The 21,665-nt window shown below is 40.5% G+C and overlaps 1 pseudogene; it reads right to left on the reverse strand.

Annotated features, from left to right (window-relative positions):
• Positions 1-431: 431 nt before the first annotated feature.
• On the reverse strand, positions 432-21,613 carry LOC109873986 (protein OS-9-like; annotated as a pseudogene).
• Between the last annotated feature and the right edge of the window lie 52 nt (positions 21,614-21,665).

Here is a 21,665-nt window from a genome sequence, read left to right on the forward strand (position 1 = left end):
CCACCATGAAGCATGGAGGTGTGATGGTGTTTTGCTGGTGACGGTCTGTGATTTATTTAGAATTCAAGGCACACTTAACCAGCATGGCTACCACAGCATTCTGCAGCAATACACCATCCCATCTGGTTTGCACTTAGTGGGACAATCATTTGTTTTTCAACAGGGCAATGACCCAACACAGCAAAGCTGTCATCAAGGTAAAGGGTGGCTACTTTGAAGAATCTAAAATAAACGAATGTAAATGTAACACGTTTTTGGTTACTACATGATTCCATATGTGTTATTTCATAGTTTTGATGTCTTCACTATTATTCTACAATGTAGAAAATAGTAAAAATAAAGAAAACCCTTGAATGAGTAGTTGTGTTCAAATTTTTGACTCGTACTGTATGCCAGCAGTGACAGTGGCAAATAAAATCTAACTACATGAATCCAGCATATTGAAGCTATTCTATAACTTCTCTTCATATAGGACTGTCAGTATGCTGATATAGCCTACAGCAGTTTTAATCTCCCTTGAGCATTGAACCTCAAATCTCCAAAGGTACTGAATATGGGATGGAACAAGAAATTAATATACATAGAATGTAGATGTTTGAACTATGAACACATAGACCCAGGCCCAGTGAGTGGAGCCTTTGACGGAGAGCCCAGTTACCTGGCTGTTGGGGGGCCAGGCTGGGGCTGCCCCTGGCTGGGTCGTTGGCCTTCTGGCCTCCCTCTGTCAGGTGCTCTGCCTCTGTGTCCCCGGCCTCTTTGTCCTCTAAGCGGTTCAGCAGCTTGTCCAGAGTTGTCTCAAGAGTCTGGGTGGCCTGAGTGCGGTCAAACTCCCCCTTCAGACCCTCTGTGTCCAGCTCCTGCTGAGCCTAGAACACAGAGAGAAGCCCATCAAGTCAAAGGAAGACAGCACCATTGAGCCTGTCAAGTAAATATGACTGAAATAATATAAAATATTAAAGATGTCCCCTAGTCATTTTTTAACTTTTCCTCCTGAAAAGTGATATTCCAAGAATAAATACAGTAAAGTACACTCAAGGAGTTTTTTTGACAGGAAGTCGTGATGTCAACCGGCCTCCCCCTTGCATGAGCAGCAATGGAGAACAAAAGAGGAAAGGCCTACCTGGACCACCTATTGAGCTGTGCCTTTAGTTAAGGAAATCATAGAACATAGAACCATTTACAGCCTGTACACTTATCTGGCATCTCTAGCGTCTGTCCGCACCTCGTCTATGATGTTGTCAAACTCCTTTTGCATTTCCTCTTTCATCTCCTCGATGTTGGCAGAGGGCACCGAGAGGCCAGCTATCTCTTCATCAAACTCCTGCAGCAGGAGACGCTCTTCTTCATCCTCATCCTCGGCTCCACGTCTCTCCTTTTCCTTCCTCAGTGCCTCTCTTTCGGCTTCATTTTGTGCTTTCTGAAAGGGAAGTCAAATAACCATATTGAAATTTAAATACACAAAAATGGCACTGCATTATGAATCCACGGCTATGGGAAAAAGGTAACTGTTCCATAGCCTGGCCTCTCTTTTAGATGCTGCACAAATTTCATCAGGCCTGCAGGGTCTGTGATGACCTTGAAGTTTAATGTTTCATCTCCAAAAGCTGCGAGGAATCAAAAACACCTGATAGAAATTAACCAAATGTATGACACTTCAAAGCATCAGATGTGATATTGTAGTGAGTAGTGTTTTTAAATGCCAATATAATACATTACCATCCTCTGTGACCTCATTATCTGTGAGCTGATTATCAAAGGCATCCTCTCCAGCCTGTCAAAACAGAAAGCGGTTGGCGCCATCCTGTGGAAGACTAAAGTTGAAAGATATTATGATCACTGACTGTGTGTACCTGATGCTCTGAAGTGTGTCAGTTGCTGTGGTACCCCCTGGATTTGTCACTCCCTCCCAGAAATTAGAATCCTCTTGATGTTCAGAGGTGACACCTGCATCTGGTCCAACAGATTAATAGAGAGGAATGATTATTATTTTTATGATTATATGATGCTTTCATTGTAAAATCCTGCAAGCAAGCTGTGGTGTCTCCTATCAGACCAACACACACCCAAAAAATGAAGTACTTTGATGAAAGAAATGGGCATTGAACCTTCTGTGTCTGACCCCAGGACATCTGGGGCTTTGGTTGGTGTAGCTGACTCCTCGTCTGTCCGCTCATCCGCTGTGCCATCTGTCCCCTCATCACCGGTCAAAATCTCATCAAGAGTCTTCAGCTCCTCTGAGATCTACTCCACTTTACGTTTTGTGTCCGCTGAACATGAGAGCGATAGAGAGAAGCAAGGTTACATTATTCCTCAGGGCTTGTGAAATAAAATATTTAGCCAGGCTTCATATCACAATACATGAAGAGGAAGCAGCCTCCCAAAGACCTCGATCCTGCCTGATTACTCACAGACCTGGGCCTTGACATAGTCCATGTACTGCTTGGTGCTGAGGGCTGGCTGGCACACAATGCCCTGGGGCTTGGCGGTGGAGGGCGTACAAAGGAAGGGGTGCTGGCAGGTGCGGGTGGTGTGGACCGTCAGCACGTAGCGACAGGACTGGGGCTTGTCCACACGGGCCACGTAGTCACCCGACCCCTCACACACAAACTGAAAAACACAGACCACAAAAGATCAGGGGTCACAGATTGTCAAGGAGTCACACCAGTCATATCTGATGTGTTTGCAGTTTTACATATTTATTCAATATTTATTTAATACAAAACAAAGGTTGTTCAGGTTGTTATTGCAATCTTAAGAAACCGTCTCTCACCCTGACTTCAGTCTCCCTGGGGCTCCCGTTCAGTCACATTTGGAGCCGTTGACATAGCTCTGACTGTGGTAGCGCTTCAACCTGTGCTGCTTGGAGGCCTGGGAGGGAGAGGGAAGGATAGAGAAAAGGAGCTTTATTAGTGTGGGTGTATTACACTGGTATACACACACTCGTTGGTATTGATGCAGTACGGCAGACTGTAATTTCAAAAGAGAAAGAGATCATTTTTTACTGAAGATGGTATTTGCCAGCTCTTACACTACATGACCAAAAGTATGTGGACACCTGCTCGTCGAACATCTCATTCCAAAATCATGGGCATATTTTTTTAAATTGAATATCCAAAACATACAATATACTTGTAGTGAAGCTGCTCAACAATTACACCACACCAGTCATCCAACAGACTCCCATTCGGAGCGACACACAGAAGCATCCAGGGTCAACGCCCTGCTCAAGGGCACGTCGACAGATCTCCCACAAGGTCCACCCAAAAAAAGGGGACCCTCCACGCTCATGTTCAGCGGACACAAAACATAAAGTGGAGCAGATCTCAGAGGAGCTGAAGACTTGATGAGATTTTGACCAGTGATGAGGGGACAGTGGATGAGCAGACAGACGAGGAGTCAGCGACAAGACCCCCCCCCCCCCCCACTATTTACATATGTGTGTGTCCGTGTATGTTTTATTTGAATGAGAGTGTGTATATGCATGTGTACAAACACCTGCACGGCATCAGCCTCAGGCAAACCGGCATTAGCTGTAAAAACACTGCCCCTCAGTTTTATATAGACTTTATTTTTTCACTTTATCTTTGACCATCATTCTATCTCCCGCCCAGCAACTCTACTCCCACTTGTCTCCAATTCCACATCCCAACCCTCAGCTTCCCTCAGCCCATCCCACATATCTCTGCTGGCCACCTTCTTCGGGTTTCTACGCAACATATCTTTCAACTACGCTGTGATTTTTAACGTACAATTTCAATCTATCTAATCGCATAGAATCCACAGATTGTGAGTTGAAGATAAATACTTTTACTAAGAGTATTAGTAATTGACTGACCCGGTCTCTCCAGATCTCCTAACAGTACTATTTCTAGTGTCAATTTTAGATCAATGTTATGCATTGTCAGCCATTCCTGAACCAGAGACCAGAAACAGGCTACCTGAGGGCAATACCAAAATAAATGGTCAATTGATTCTGTATCCTCGCAACAAAATCTGCAGAGCTTCGATGATTTTATGCCCAAATTTTCAACACTTTGTTGGTGGCAAGAATTCCATATTATAATTTTAGCTGAAAAGCACGAAGTCTTGAAACTTGCATCATTTTATATATCAACTCATACACCCTGTACCATGGAATCGGTACATCAAAAATGTCTTCCCAACTATTTTGCAGTCTGTATGGCACAGTTGTCAACATACTGGTCCTCAAATTAAACTGGCACACTTTCCTATTTATGCTATTTTTATTCCTCCGCCAGTTTTGATCCTTTATATTGCACAGACAGACCAGTTCCCTAAATCCCCCCGCTGCCACCTGCCTCCTCCATTTTTGGGGGTAATGCTGTAATCAATTGGTTGTACTCGTGGATTGAGCAGACCTTCCCATACAATTCTGATACCTCCATGAAAGACATAACTCTACCATTCCTACTTAATTTAAGAACAAAGTACCCTTCTCAAACATTTTTTCTAAAAATACTGGTATTTTATCAACCAGCACATTTGAGTTAAGCCATAATATTTATTTTCTCTTTTCAGCGGGTTGAATTTGAAAATTGTTGCCAGCTCTGCAATGCTTGTTTGAAAAAGAGAAATACTTTGAAAAAATAATAATTCTCAATTAATCGAAAATGAGACATGGCAATATGCACAAAGGCGAAAAAGCACATTTAAAAAAAATGGATGAGCTTTTCTTAGTAATCTACTTGAGAACCATTTATGGTTCAAGTAAAAGTTTTGAATAAGTAAAGCTTTTAGAGAGAGGGTTAGTGCTTTTATATTTAAGAATCTCAACCCACCCAATTCATTATATAGATAGGCACGCTTTATTTTGTCTGGTTTAGTGTCCCAGATTAAGCAAAATATTTTTTTCCCATATGATTTGAAAAACGAATCATCAGCGGTAAGCAGCGCCATAAATACGTGAATAAACTGAGTTATGACTAAGGAGTTAGTCAGGGCAATTTTTCAAAAAATAGACAGGTATTTACTTCACCATGGTTGCAGAATCTATTGAAATTCAATGTGGAGGGCATATTTATATATTTTTGTGATATGAATACCAAGTATGTCTACTTCACCGCCAGCCCCTTTTATAGGTAAACTGCAGGGTAATATAAAAGTGGTATTTTTCTAAAGATCCAATACATAATATTGTACACTTATCATAATTAGGTTTTGGACATGAGAGTCCAGAAAAATGATCTAGATCTTCAAATGAGACATTGCAGGGATCTAGCTTGTGGACTTAACATAAATCTTAAGTCATGGGCATACAGTTAAATTCGGAAGTTTACATAGCCAAATACATTTAGACTCAGTTTTTCACAATTCCTGACATTTAATCCTAGTAAAATGTCCCTGTCTTAGGTCAGTTAGGATCACCACTTAATTTTAAGATTGTGAAATGTCAGAATAACAGTAGAGAAAATTATTTATTTCAGCTTTTATTTCTTTCATCACATTCCCAGTGGGTCAGAAGTTTACATACTGTGCTGCCATCCTGTTAGAAGGTAACTGATTCTTTTATTACAATGGTAAAATGTATTTTCATTGTGTTCCATGGTGTTATTCGCCCCCCTAGTGGAGCTCTCTGGTACTTAGAAAGATGACGCAAACAGGAAGTAGAGAATTTGTTCTGCATGCATAGAAGCAGCTAAAAACAACGCTACGGTGCAGGTCTTTCAGTGTAGTTATTTCTTGTCACGCTTCAGCCTTGGAAAATATTTGTTTGTAAGTTCGATTCAAGCATTTAGCTAATGATGATAATCTTGTTATTGATAGAGTTGCTTACATATCAATGTTGGTTGGTTGCATTTACCCACACAAATTGCAATGCCTTTCATGTACAGTGGGGCAAAAAAGTATTTAGTCAACCACCACTTCTGCAAGTTCTCCCACCTAAAAAGATGAGAGAGGCCTGTAATTTTCATCATAGGTACACTTCAACTATGACAGACAAAATGAGAAAAAAAAATGCCAGAAAATCCCATTGTAGGATTTTTAATGAATTTATTTGCAAATGATGGTGGAAAATAAGTATTTGGTCAATAACAAAAGTTTATCTCAATACTTTGTTATATACCCTTTGTTGACAATGACAAACTATAGTTTGTTAACAAGACATTTGTGGAGTGGTTGAAAAACGAGTTCTAATGACTCCAACCTAAGTGTATGTAAACTTCCAACTTCAACTGTACATGGACACTTTTGTTTTAAAGCCTTGGATTTCTAAATCCTCTAATGTTGTTATTGGATCTGATTTTAATAGCTAGATTGTGATGGCCATAACAAATAGATATGGAGACAGCGGACACCCTTATTTATCTCCTCTTGACAATTAAAAACTCTGAGAAGTAGCCGTTATTTACTATTTTACACCTGGGGTTGATATACATTACTTTTAACCATTTCATAAGAGAATCAAAGAAATTGGGAAAAATCCAGGCATTTATAAATAAAATCCAGTCTTACTTTATCAAATGCCTTTTCAAAATCCGCTATAAATACCAGGCCTAGCTTTTTATATGTTCCATGATGTTCTAGTATTTCTAGTAGTTGTTGAATATTATTTCCAATGTATCGTCCATGTAAAAAACCTGTCTGATCAGGGTGAACAACACCTGGTAAAACCCTTTTTAATTTTGAGTGCTATGCATTTCGCTAGTATTTTGCATCAACATTGAGGTGTAAGGGGCCTCCAGTTTTTTAGATAGCAAATATAATGATCTAGTCTATCTGGATCTTGTTTTAATAATAGTGAAATCAGACCTTCCTGCAGAGTACCTGACAGACTACCATTTCTATAGGAGTAGTTAAAACAATCTAACAATGGAGCTTTTAGTATTTCAAAAAAGGCTTGATATACCTCTACCGGTATGCCATCGAGGACTGTTTTTTTTTTCCAGACTGAAAGGATTTAATAGCCTCAAAATGTTATTCCTCTAAATTGGCTTTCACACTGATTTTTCTGTACATTTGTTAAATCTTCATTCAGTGGGAGAGGAGGAGACCAAAAAGAGAACATCTGCTTAAAATATATAGCTTCCTCTTTCAAAATATCATTCGGAGAATCATAGATGACTCCGTCTTCAGTAACGAGTTTCTGCAAATTATTTTTGTTAGTGTTCCTGTGATGGAGATTGAGGAATAATTTTGTGCATTTTTCTCCATATTCCATCCAGTTTGCTTTATTTTTGTAATAGATTACATTAGATCGTTCTTGAATAAGTTCAAGTTATTTTTATTTTTCCTCTAAATTTATTTTGTATCTCTGTGATATTGTTTTTATTGCCATCTACCTATACGAGTAGTTCATGTATTTCCCTTGTTCGTCTAGTCTCTTTAGCCAGAAACTGCTTTTTTATTATTGATGAATACTGAATTGAATGACCTCTGAAGGTACATTTAAAAGGTATCCCAAACAATAAGTGGGTTTGCTGTTCCTATATTCTACTGGAAAAATTCAGTTATAAATGATTTTGTCTTATATTTAACTAAGTTGTCCTCCAGTAAACTTTGATTAAATTTCCAATATCCCCATCCACGTAGAAATTTTATAAGAGTTATGTGAAGGCCAATTAGATGATGATCCAATCGCATTCTGTCTCCTATTAAAACTTTATTAACCTTTGAGGCAAGAGAGAAATAGATAAATCAAGCTAGTCATCATGAAAACTTTCTTAAGTCTCCTCCATGTATATCTCACCTGGTTGGGGATTTTAGTCTCCAAATATCCACTATTTCTAATGTGTCCATAATATTTGTGATTTCCTTAAGGGCACAGTGATGATAGTTTGTAGAGTGATTTCCTTTATGTTTTGTGTTATAGTCTCCTACCATAATGAGTTGATCATTTGTTGCCCGTAAATTCAATAAATTGGTATAAATATTTTCAAAGAAGTATGGATCATCCCGATTTGGACCACAGATTAATGAGACAAATCTCTTTTTCATTCACTTTCATTTAAAAAAAGATCTACCTTCCTTGCGAATCATTCCTAATTATTTGCACATTCAGATCGAAATTGTTGTTAATTAATATCACACTTTTTGAGTTCCTTTGTCCATGACAGAAATAATTAAAAGTTACTGACATCATAGGTATTATGACAGTCCAAACTAGAGCTTTCAAATGTCTGATATTTAGATTTTTTTTAAATAAATAGGTTCTAGCAATATATGTTTTATTCCCTTGCCTGTTTGCCTGTGAGCCAATGCCACAAATGTTCGAAAATTGAGACAAGATATTATGTGTGTTGTAAATCTGAGTAAATTGATGTGAATGATATTGGATGTGATTTAGTGAGAGTGTGTACGATGTCTGTATAAGAGTAAGACTATAATGTGTGATGTCCAAATAAATAATAACTCTGCCAATTTGCATGGTTGAGTGTCTATGTGTGTAACATGTAGTGCGTATAGCCTTAATATTCATGATGATAATTGTAATCCAGAGAAAAAAGAGAGGAGAAAAGAGAGAAAGAGAGTGAGAGAAGAGAGCGAGATTAAGTGTGTATGTATTAGTCAGTATGTATAAGTGAACAGTAATATGGAGTTGGTCCCCCCTTTACAGCTATAACAGCCTCCACTCTTCTGGGAAAGCTTTCCACTAGATGTTGGAACATTGCTGCGGGGGACTTGCTTCCATTCAGCCACAAGAGCATTAGTGAGGTCGGGCACTGATATTGGGCGACTAGGCTTGGCACGCAGTCGGTGTTCCAATTAGAGATCGACCGATTATGATTTTTCAACGCCGATACGGATTATTGGAGGACCAAAAAAGCCGATGCCGATTAATCGGACGATTTTTATTTATTTATTTGAAATAATGACAATTACAACAATACTGAATGAACACTTATTTTAACTTAATATAATACATCAATAAAATCAATTTAGCCTCAAGTAAATAATGAAACATGTTCAATTTGGTTTAAATAATGCAAAAACAAAGTGTTGGAGAAGAAAGTAAAAGTGCAATATGTGCTACGAGAGAGAGGCAGGTCGTTATTGCGTTGGACTAGTTAACTGTAAGGTTGCAAGATTGTATCCCCCGAGCTGACAAGGTGAAAATCTGTCGTTCTGCCCCTGAACGAGGCAGTTAACCCACCGTTTCTAGGCCGTCATTGAAAATAAGAATGTGTTCTTAACTGACTTGCCTAGTTAAATAAAAGGTATATAAAAAATCAAATAAAAAATCAAATAAAAAAATAATAAAAATCGGCGCCAAAAAAATGCCGATTTCCGATTGTTATGAAAACTTGAAATCGGCCCTAATTAATCGGCCATTCCGATTAATCGGTCGACCTCTAGTTCCAATTCATCCCAAAGGTGTTCGATGGGGTTGAGGACAGGGATTTGTGCAGGCCACTCAAGTTCTTCCACACCAATCTCGACAAACCATTTCTGTATGGACCTCGCTTTGTGCACGGGGGCATTGTCATGCTGAAACAGGAATGGGGCTTCCCCAAATGGTTACCACAAAGTTGGAAGCACAGAATCATCTAGAGAATGTCACTGGAGAGTTAAGATTTCCCTTCACTGGAACTAAGGGGCCTTGCCCAAACCACAAAAAACAGCCCCAGACCATTATTCCTCCTCCACCAAACTTTACAATTGCCACTATGCATTGGGGCAGGTAGTGTTCTCCTGGCATCTGCCAAATCAGGTTCGTCCGTCGGACTGCCAGATGGTGAAATACGATTCATCACGCATTTCTACTGCTCCAGAATTCAATGGCAGCGAGCTTCACAACGAACAGTTCTCGTGCTGACGTTGCTTCCAGAGGCAGTTTGGAACTCGGTAGTGAGTGTGGCAACCCGAGGACAGATGATTTTTATTCGCTACGCACTTCAGCGGTCCCGTTCTGTGAGCTTGTGTGGCCTAGCACTTCATGCTGAGCCGTTGTTGCTCCTAGACATTTCCACTTCACAATAACAGCACAGAGTTGACCGGGGCAGCTCTAGTAGGGCAGAAATTTCACAAACGGACTTTTTGGAAAGGTGGCATCCTATGACATTGAAAGTTACTGGCATCACATTGAAAGGTACTGAGTGGATATTATGGATATTGAATGGCTGTTTGCTCGATTTTATACACCTTTCAGAAACAGGTGTGGCTGAAATAGCAGAATCCACTCATTTGAAGGGGTGTCCACATACTTTTGTATATACAGTGTGTATTCTCCTGAGCCCCCCCCCCCCCCCCCCCCACACAAAAAAAGACAAATGTACATTACAGTCAATGGGTATAGTAGTTAAAAAACATAGTTGCGGCATCTGGGTGTCCACTACAGAGGACATTTCTTGATGAGAACTGATGTCCACTAGAAAGGACAAAATGAATTGCTGGGCCTCTGGAGGATATCAATTTATAGATTATGGACATCCTACTAAATCACCAAATTGCATAGAACATCACAGTGTGAGTCTCAGGAGAGAGTCACTGAAGCTGAAGGAGTCAAGTCTACAGGCTCACGATGTTCTTTCCCTCATCATGTAATCAACCTGAACAAGGTACATGCTGTGTTCCAAAACTAACAAGCAGCCCGTACCTTCCAAGCACTCACTCCAACTCTACTTGAACTACAGTACAATGGGTGAAAAATAAAACAAGAAACAAACCGAAACAGTTTGAGATTTTTCTGTAAAAATAAATTATATTGGTTCATGCAACATGCTCATTTCATATTTGCCAGCAAGTATACATCGAAAAACTCTTTAGTCCTATGTATGAGAAGAGTACACTACAGTAGCACAACAAGGTATGTCAAAATGCTATGGAGGGGAGAGAGGAGGGAGGCTGCATGCAACAGACAAACAAACATTTCACCTTGGCTGTTTCATTGATCCAGTCAAACTCTGAATCAAAGTAACCCGGGAAGAAAACATCCCCTTTGACACCTGTGTCTGTGGAGAGATAAAAACAGACCCGATAATTAGAGGCATGACCGAAATCTAAATAGATAAAGTAGCGTCAGGTAGGTGTCACCATGTGATGCAGCAGCCCTTGACAGACAGGTCAACACCAGAGGAGTAAGTAACGAAAGTAAAAAGGTGAAAGTGTAAACAGTGAGTACAAACAAGAAGGATCCAGCTGTTGCTTGTTATGTTAACTTTTTTCTTGGCCTAAATAGTTGTTGAAAGTAAGTCTTACCCTCAAGATGTTACTGTCTAATGTGTTGTCCATAGCAGAACTCATATGTCCACCAGTCTTTCGTCTGCAGTCATAAAGAATGACGTTTTACTTCATATTACATTTCATATCCAAGTTGAGTGGCCTTCCAATGCTAGATGAAATAGAATATAGACTGCTTTATATGGAGAAGTTGCATTCTGTTCCCTTCCTCTTACAATCACATGATCATCAACCAGACATCTAATTCTAATATGTATATAGTCTGTCCAACTCAAACTCTGGTAGATTACAAGTCCAACCTTCAGATTGACCTCTTCATCAATATACAGTAAAGTGAGGTAGCATGTCACAATTTGGTTAGGGAATGCAAACTGACCAATCAGATAAGCACAATTGAGATTTAACTATCAATACAAGTTGCACAACTCATTGCAAAAGCATCTGCCTGGGCAAACATATGCCCTTTCATTTCCTTTAAAGCATCACTTTATTACTTATAACTGTCTGCAATAGTTCTGGTGTAGAGAGGCCTGAAAACAGTTTAGATGTTGATGCAGTATGAAGCACTGCCGTCTCTACGCAGTGATGTTGTATTCCTCCCCTTAGTCTTCTGTGGTTTGCGTCTGACCTTCACTAGGCAAGGGGCAGTGTGCATAGGCTTGAGCAAGTCTGGGATGCTTGGTCTAGTGTAGCCTTGGGAGTGAGGCTCAGAGGCTCGGTCCTGGTGAAACCTCACTGCCTGGGCTGGAAGGCGGCATTCATATATCTGCTTGTATTTGCTGGACAGAAGCATGATTTCGTCTGTCTTAGACTGCAATGTGGGAAACATGACATAATGTTAGATAAAACAAACTGTATTACATCAGTTACTCTTGTATTTTCCTGTAACATTACTTGGAAAATAGCAAGCTAGTTAGCTAATGTTCATTAACTAGCTAAGCAAGAAGCCTATCTGACAGCTGTCAACTTGAAACTGCGTTTTCTTCTAAACGATAGGGCCAGTTAGTTACATATTAGCGGGTAGCTCAACAAGCTGTATAGGGTAGAGCCCTGCACAGGCATGAATTGTAAGCCTGAACTCAAGGAACATTATTTTCCATTTAATATTTGACTCGGTTGAAGCACTTCTGACACCGTGTTACGATCTTAGTTAGATATGACTGTACTGCGCAACAGAGCACAAGCAAATGGCTCAGATTCAAAATGTTAGTGATACATTTTGTGATACCCGAGCCCTACCCGTACCCTAGTTCAGGGTTCATACACATTGACAGATGAAATATCATGACTTTTCACCAAATTTCCATAACCAACAATAGGCAGCTTCTATGTACGTTTACAAAAGTTAGCGTAATGTGGTATTGACACTGCGAGGCTGCTCTCTGACCCCATGTACCATCCCCTGTCATTGAGCAAGGCACTTAACCTGTTAGGCAACTGTATAAAACATGTGGTTAACACATGAGCTACCAGAGCTACTGGGTGTGCAGACTTTTAATCAAGCCCTGCATCTCAGGGCTAGAGGTGCCACTACAGATCCTGGTTCAATTCCAGGCTGTATCACAACCAGCCGTGATTGGGAGTCCCATAGAACGACGCACAATTGGCCCAGCGTCGTCCAGGTTAGGGTTTGGACGGGGTGGGCCATCATTGTAAACAAGAATTTGTTCTTAACCTCACTAGGGAAGGGGGCACTATTTTCACCTCCGGATGAAAAGCGTGCCCAAAGTAAACTACCTGCTACTCAGGCCCAGAAGCTAGGATATGCATGTAATTAGTAGATTGGGATAGCAAACACTCCAAAAACTGTTAAAATAATGTCTGTGAGTATAACATAACTGACATGGCAGGCGAAAACCTGAGAAAATTCCATCCAGGAAGTGGGATTTTTTTATGTTTTCCATTGACTGCCTATACATATTCCATTGACTTAGGACTCAAATTGCACTTCCTATGGCTTCCACTAGATGTCAACAGTCTTTAGAAATTGTTTCAGGCTTGTATTCTGAAAAATGAGGGAGTAAGACCACTCTGAATGAGTAGACACTGCAGTGTCCCAGAGGTTTTTGAGTGTGCCTTTCTTGTTTTCCTTTTATAGTGACGAAGCTTTTGTCCGGTTGAAATATTATTGATTATGACTAAAAGCAACCTGAGGATTGATTATAAACATTGTTTGACATGTTTCTACGAACTTTACTGATACTTTTCGGATTTTTCGTCTGCCTGTTGTGACTGCCTTTGAGCCTGTGGATTACTGAACAAAACGCGTGAACAAAACTGAGGTTTTGGATATAAAAGAGGGACTTTATCGAACAAAACTAACATTTATTGAGTAAGTGGGAGTCTTGTGAGTGCAACCATATGAAGATCATCAAAGGTAAGTGATTAATTTTATCGCTATTTCTGACCATATTTCAACTATATATGGTTCCTACTTGGCTGGTAACCGTTTGTAATGATTTGTCTGCTGGGCGCTGTTCTCAGATAATCGCATGGTATGCTTTCATTTTTTGAAATCTGACACCGTGGTTGGATTAACAAGAAATTAATCTTTAAACCGATGTATAACACTTGTATGTTTTATGAATCTTTATAATGAGTATTTCTGTTTTTGAATTTGGCGCTCTGCAATTTCACTGGATGTTGGCCAGGTGGGATGCTACCGTCCCACACCCCCTAGAGAGGTTAACTGACTTGTCTAGTTAAATAAAGGTTAAATAGAAATAAAAAAGTATGTGGAAGGGTCTACAGACAATCGTGGATTACAAAGGGAAAACCAGCCACGTCGCGGACAATGACGTCTCGCTCCAGAACAAGCTAAACACCTTATTCGCCCACTTTATTCGCCCACCATCGACGCGGCCCGCTCCCAAGGACTGTGGGCTCTTGATCTCCGTGGCTGACGTGAGTAAGACATTTACGTGTGTTAACCATTGCAAGGATTCCGGTCCGGACGACATCCCTAGCCGCGTCCTCAGAGCATGCGCAGACCAGCTGGCTGGAGTGTTTGACATATTCAATCTCTCCCTATCCCAGTCTGCTGTCCCCACTTGCTTCAAGATATCCACCATTGTTCCTGTACACAAGAAAGGAAAGGTAACTGAACTCTGTGCTAGCGAAACTGGACTGTTTCACTAGTGTAGAGAAATGCTATTTCTTATGCAGGTGACCAAACTATTGTTGATAAAGGGCTACAACTCAAAGTAGAGCCTGTGGGGTCCCCTACAGGATAGCTCCCGCATTACACTAATGGCCAAAACCAGCGCACACACACATAATCTCCTTTGTAGCTGAACATTGTGCCCGAAGAGGATTCTACGATGACGGACAGACAACTGAGCCAATGGCGGAAGACTACAGACTACACCCCAGCTGAACCAATCCAAAGATCCGATCTTCCAGAATCAACCTACTTTCTGTTCTATATATAAGTGGTGTACTGATTGTATCGGCCTCTTCTTCGTCTGCGTTTCCGTACGAACCAGCGGGAGAGCCGTAATTACGCTGTTCTAGATATCTTCACTCTGAATAAACTGTAGCTTGTCATACAATTTACCACCTTGTCTGAATCGATCCTTGACCGACTCGCCCGTCTACATATCCAATTTCTAACACTAGCACAGGCTGGAATATGTTCCGGGACTCATCCAATGGCATTGAGGAGTTTACCACACTAGCCTTCATTAATAACTGCATCAAGTACATCGTCCCTACAATGACCGTATGTACATATCCTGACCAGAAGCCATGGATTACAGGCAACATCCACATCAAGATAAAGGCTAGATCTGCCGCTTTCAAGGAGCAGGACACTAACCCGGACACTTATAAGTAATCCCGCTACGCTCACCGGATGTGGCAGGGCTTGCAAACAAAGTCAAAGTCCAGACCTGAATCCAATCGAGAATCTGTGGAAAGAACTGAAATCTGCTGTTCACAAATGCTCTCCATCCAACCTCACTGAGCTCGAGCTGTTTTGCAAGGAGGAATGGGAAAAAATGTCAGTCTCTCGATGTGCAAAACTGATAGAGACATACCCAAAGCGACTTACAGCTGTAATCGCAGCAAAAGGTGGCGCTACAAAGTATTAACTTAAGGGGGCTGAATAATTTTGCACGCCCAATTTTTCAGTTTTTGATTTGTTAAAAAAGTTTCAAATATCCAATAAATGTCGTTCCACTTCATGATTGTGTCCCACTTGTTGTTGATTCTTCACAAAAAAATACAGTTTTATATCTTTATGTTTGAAGCCTGAAATGTGGCAAAAGGTCGCAAAGTTCAAGGGGGCTGAATATTTTCGCAAGGCACTGTATGAATGAAGTTGCACTTCCTAGGGCTTCCACTAGATGTCAAATTTGAATGAGGCTTCTACTGTGTTGTGGGACTGAATAAGAACAGAATGAACAGGTGTCTGGCAGTCAGCCATTTTCTGGTCACGCGCATTCCACATGATATCCACTTGCGTTCCATTGCTCCTCAGGTCACAAAGGAATTCTCCGGTTGGAACTTTGTTGAAGATATATGATAAAAACATCCTAATGATTGATTCTGTACTTAGTTGGAAATGTTTCTTCGACCTGTAATATAACTTTTTGAAGTTTTTGTCCGAAGTAACGCTCGACCAGAACGAGCATTTGGATATGTATACCAAACGCGCTAACAAAAGGAGGTATTTGGACATAAATAACAGACATTATCGAACAAAACAAACATTTATTGTGGACCTGGGATTCCTGGGACTGCATTCTGATGAAGATCATCAAAGGTAAGGGAACATTTATCATGTAATTTCTGGTTTCTGTTGACTCCAACATGGCGGTTAATTTGACTATTGTTCTGAGCGCCGTCTCAGATTATTGCATGGTTTGCTTTTTCCGTAAAGTTTTTTTGAAATCTGACACAGCGGTTGCATTAAAAGACTATGAGTTTTACCTCCTTGTAAAAAGACCCTGATGAAGGTCATTTGAGACTGATATGTTGGTGAATAAGATCCATTAAAATGTTTTATCTGCTCTACCACGCACCACTCTGGTAAAGTTAAACACCTTCTCTAATTCTCAGCCTTCCAAAAAAAGCTTATCCCAACCAGGTTTGACACCTACTCCCATTGCCTGCTGCACTGCTGCTTGGATCCCACCCGGAGATCTGTTCCTCATCTGCCCTTTCTCCCCATGTCTGTTACAGGTACCCCCGCCACACTCCCCCCACGTCAGCTCTCCCGAGCTTTTGCTCGCTTCCTGCACACATGCACATACACAAACACAAACACGGCAGACTTTGGGCAAATCTGAATTTTATGTAAGCTAACTAACTTATGTGAGCTTACTCAGAAACACTTTAATTACCTAGGATATAGGCCTACAATTCATTTATTTTATCTCAGACTTTTACAGCCTACTTGACTCAGAGAGAGCTACTCTCTCAAGTTTTGTTGTTGGGGCGAGTGACTCTTTGAACTTACAATGGCTAGCAGACAATGTTTGTTCCCACACTTGCGAGACTGACTCTCTATTGGTTACACGGGCTCTTGGCCACCCATCCTATTCTAGCCACCTCTTGCCAGCTTTTTTATTCATGCTACTTGATTAAATTGTTGTACAACATGACCTTGTTACCATCTAATGCACATTCAAATGTCATACAAAATCAACACTGCAGAGTTCCCCTCTGCCGTGCCCTGATTGTATTACTGCTGATGATATCTTGAAATGTTTATGTACACCCTAGCCCATCTACTGTTGCTAGCCCCAATTCTGACTTGTGCACTGATTTCTGCTCTCGTAAAAGCCTTGGTTTTCTGCACGTTAACACTAGAAGCTTATTACATAAAATGTATCAATTGAAAGTGTGGATTCACAGCTCCAATCCAGATGTGTTGGTCATTACTGAGATGTGAGGTTCTTAGAGCTACCCTCCTACTTTTTTCAATTTCCGCCTGAAGACATACCCAAATCTAACTGCCTGTAGCTCTGGCCCAGAAGCAAGTATATGCATATTCTTGGTACCATTTGAAAGAAAACACTCTGAAGTTTGTGTAAATGTGAATGTAGGAGAATATAACACAATAGATCTGGTTTAGATAATACAATGAAAAAAAACATATGTTTTTTATTTGTATTGTTGTATCTTTAAAATGAACAAGATAAAACAAACATTCAGATAGGATGATGGGGACAATTGCAGTGAAAAATATAAGAGGGCAGTAGTACTTGTGCAAAGTTTCAGAATGATAACTTCCAAAATGAGTGTGCTACATGACATTTATCATGAAGTCACCCAGGTGTCCCACACAAGTAGCCCAAATATACCCAAGTGGCCAAATTGGTGAAGGTATACATTTTGAAACAAATAACTATATACAAAATGCCTAAATGGTATTCTAACACCCCCCCCCCCCCCCCCACAAAAAAAATTGTGAAAAAAATATGAAGAAAAAAATATATACATTTACAAAATAACATGGGTAACTATTTACACACTTTCAATATTTGGAAGACCCTCAGTCCTCTATCAAAACAAATGTATTTATATAGCCCTTCATACATCAGCTAATATCTCAAAGTGCTGTACAGTAACCCAGCCTAAAACCCCAAACAGCAAGCAATGCAGGTGTAGAAGCATGGTGGCTAGGAAAAACTCCCTAGAAAGGCCAAAACCTAGGAAGAAACCTAGAGAGGAACCAGGCTATGAGGTGTGGCCAGTCCTCTTCTGGCTGTGCCGGGTGGAGATTATAACAGAACATGACCGAGATTTTCAAACGTTCATAGATGACCAGCATGGTCAAATAATAATAATCACAGTAGTTGTAGAGGATGCAACAGGACAGCACTTCTAGAGTAAATGTGAACAGTTTAGGGTTCCATAACCGCAGGCAGAACAGTTGAAACTGGAACAGCAGCAAGGGCAGGTGGACTGGGGACAGCAAGGAGTCATCATGCCAGGTAGTCCTGATGCATGGTCCTATGGCTCAGGTCCTCCGAGAGAGAGAAAGAGAAAATTAGAGAGAGCATACTTAAATTCACACAGGACACCAGATAAGACAGAAGAAGTACTCCAGATATAACAAACTGACCCTAGCCACCCGCCACAAACTACTGCAGCATAAATACTGGAGGCTGAGACAGGAGGGGTCAGGAGACACTGTGGCCCCATCCGATGAGACCCCCGGACAGGGCCAAACAGGAAGGATATAACCCCACCCACTTTGCCAAAGCTCTACACAATATTGTGCTGCTGATGCCAGGTGCCATAGCAGTCTCTTTCTGCTGTAAAGTGAGTATCAACAGGTATAATAAACACACACACATATATATATATTAATAGAGTACAGGGAACATAAGGTTGAATATATTATTATAGACCTGCTAGATCTACTACGGTCTCTTTTATATTATGACAGACCAGCTAGATCTACTGTCTTTATTATATTACAACAGACCAGCTGTATTTACTGTCTCCATTTCTCTTTGGCAATTGTTGTGGGCCTGCCCTCCCCTCAACAGCCTCAATAGGCTATTTCATGTGGGTTGGGGTGGGGCAGCAGACACACACATCTGACATTTAATTTACATTACATTTTTACATATTGCTTCTAAAATAAAATAAAAATCACAAATAATATTTTAGATTATTAATTTCAAACAAGGGCATTAACATGAGAAGAACTTACCAGTCCAAAACATGTCCTCTCCGTTCAAAAAATATTCCTCCACTTGGGAATCGCTAAATGAATCATCCTACAACAATCTCCGTCTCACTTTTCCTAAAATTGTGTGTACTCCTGTATATCTAGACTTCGATTTAGCTATCCCTGACTTAAGTCTCCATACTGATTGATATATAAACAGCTGAATCGACGCGTTTACCAAACAATGCAGTGAGTAATATGCGTAGCTCCTTCCGGTATAACATTTCAATAGCGAATGACTCTCTTTATGCTGGAGTTTACTACATGGGTTGGTCTTCCAACACATAACCATTTGCATATTGCCGTTTACCTCAGCTCATTGGCTATCTACCCAGCTATATTTCAAGACGATCCGTGGTCATTGGGTTAAAATACAGTCAATCAACGAAACAGTGGTCATATCATTGGTGCACAGTGATGTCATTACTTGTTGTCTTCAAATCGGTTTCTTTCAGTCAATACGTCCTGCGAAATGGCCCATCAGGTTTGGTTGTGTTACAAACAAACCAGTTGATTGCAATGAAACCAAACATGACTGGAAAAGTCACGTTTTGTGTGGGTATTTACCCTCGAATGTGTCGTCGAAAATGGAATGAGACGGAATTCATGACACAAGCGGTTCACAAAATGTTTCGTTTTAGGCTATAAAAACTGATTTTATCAAACAAAAGATCATTCATTGTGTAACAATGAGCATTGGGATTGCAAACAGACGAAGATCGTCAAAGGTAAACGATTTATTTTAATGCAGTTTGTGATTTTGTTAGCCTGTGCTGGTTGAAATATATTTTTTTTTATGGGTCTCTATCCTCAGGTAATCACATCGTATTATTTCGCAGTAAATCCTTTTTTAAATCTGACAACGCAGTTGGATTAGCAAGATTCTAGGTTTCAATACATGTGAGACACTTGTATTTTCATGAATGTTTAATATGACTATTTATGTAGCGATCACTGTATGTTGTGGAATTTCAGCCCGCTACCGGGTTCCGTGCGCAGAGAGGTTAAATTCACACAGGACACCGGATAAGACAGAAGAAGTACTCCAGATATAACAAACTGACCCTAGCCCCCCGCCACAAACTACTGCAGCATAAATACTTGAGGCTGTGACAGGAGGGGTCAGGAGACCCGATGATAACTTTTGATGCTCCTTGGTTGGGGTCTGAGCAGATTATTTGTTGCAATTGCAAACGTAATAAAATGGTGGTCCGATAGTCCAGGATTATGAGGAAAAACATTAAGATCCACAACATTTATTCCATGGGACAAAACTAGGTCCAGAGTATGACTGTGACAGTGAGTAGTCGATGATGGCTCTGAAAGCCTTTTGGAGTGGGTCTGTGGACTTTTCCATGTGAATATTAAAGTCACCAAAAATGTGAATATTATCTGCTATGACTACATGGACCGATTAGGAATTCAGGGAACTCAATGAGGAACGCTGTATATGGCCCAGGAGGCCTGTAAACAGTAGCTATAAAAAGTGATTGAGTAGGCTGCATAATTTCATGACTAGAAACTCAAAAGTCGAAAACGTCATTTATTTTGTAAATTGAAATTTTCTATCGTAAATGTTAGCAACACCTCCGCCTTTGCCTGGAACCAAAAAGGTTTCTTCAAAGGGTTATCCTATGGGGACAGTCAAAGAACCCTTTTAGGTTCTAGATAGCACCTTTTTCTTTTCTAAGAGTGCATGATGATATCATGATTTGAACTGAGATCATGACATGAACAGCCAACAACATAGGAGATCCCTCAGCTGCAAGGTTCTTACTGGTCCTGAGGGAATGGTATTGCCAGTGGGGCTGGGCGGGGACGCCCAACCGGCCTTTAGTGTGGTCAATCGGAAGAGATCAATATAGGGAAAAGGCCATTACATTTAAGTCATTTAGCAGGCGCTCTCATCCAGAGTGACTTAAAGGAGCATTTAGGGTTAAGTGCCTTGCTCAAGGGTACAGACAGATTTTTCACTTAGTCGGTTCGGCGAATCAAACCAGTGACCTTTCGGTTACTGGCCCAATGCTCTTAGGGGCCGATTCCGACCCGAGTTGAGCATGCATAAATGGAACGTAATTCTCTTTTTTTTCTCTATGCGTACTGTTAGGTCCTTATTTTTCAGAGTAAATAACTCACGGTCACTAGAGAAGCTTTAACCAAGTTTAATCATTCCCCAAAGGTTCTGTACAGCTGTAAACAGACAGCAAAATATTTCAGACATCACAGTTTATATGCATCCTACTTAATACACTCCCCTTTCTCTCCAATCTTTACATTTTATGGCTCTCCACAGGAAAGAAGGTAACCAGATACCAACTCTGATTACTCCCTTAAGGGGAACAGACCTCACCCCTCACCTCCTGACCTCCAACCCTCCTTCACCTAATCCACAGATATCCATCTGTCTTCCCTATATCAACACATCGCTCTCCTCTCCTCAATCAAACATATTCCAAAGCCTTCTGGCTTTTTACAAACTCTTTCTATTCAAGGCTTTGTCTCTATCATTTATTTAATATCTCAATGTTGGGGCGGCAGGGTAGCCTAGTGGTTAGAGTGTTGGACTAGTAACTGGAAGGTTGCAAGTTCAAACCCCCGAGCTGAGAAGGTACAAATCTGTCGTTCTGCCCCTGAACAGGCAGTTAACCCACTGTTCCTAGGCTGTCATTGAAAATAAGAATTTGTTCTTAACTGACTTGCCTAGTTAAATAAATTTAAAAAAAGAATAATTAAATTTTTTTAAAGTTTAGCCGATTCCAACAGTACTCTGACCTTGAACTTAAGCATGAGAATAGCATTCTATTCACCCGCTATGCGTTTGGGGTGGAGATTAAGATAT

This window comes from Oncorhynchus kisutch, linkage group LG1, assembly GCF_002021735.2.
Source record: "Oncorhynchus kisutch isolate 150728-3 linkage group LG1, Okis_V2, whole genome shotgun sequence".
In the NCBI taxonomy this organism is placed as follows: Eukaryota; Metazoa; Chordata; class Actinopteri; order Salmoniformes; family Salmonidae; genus Oncorhynchus; species Oncorhynchus kisutch.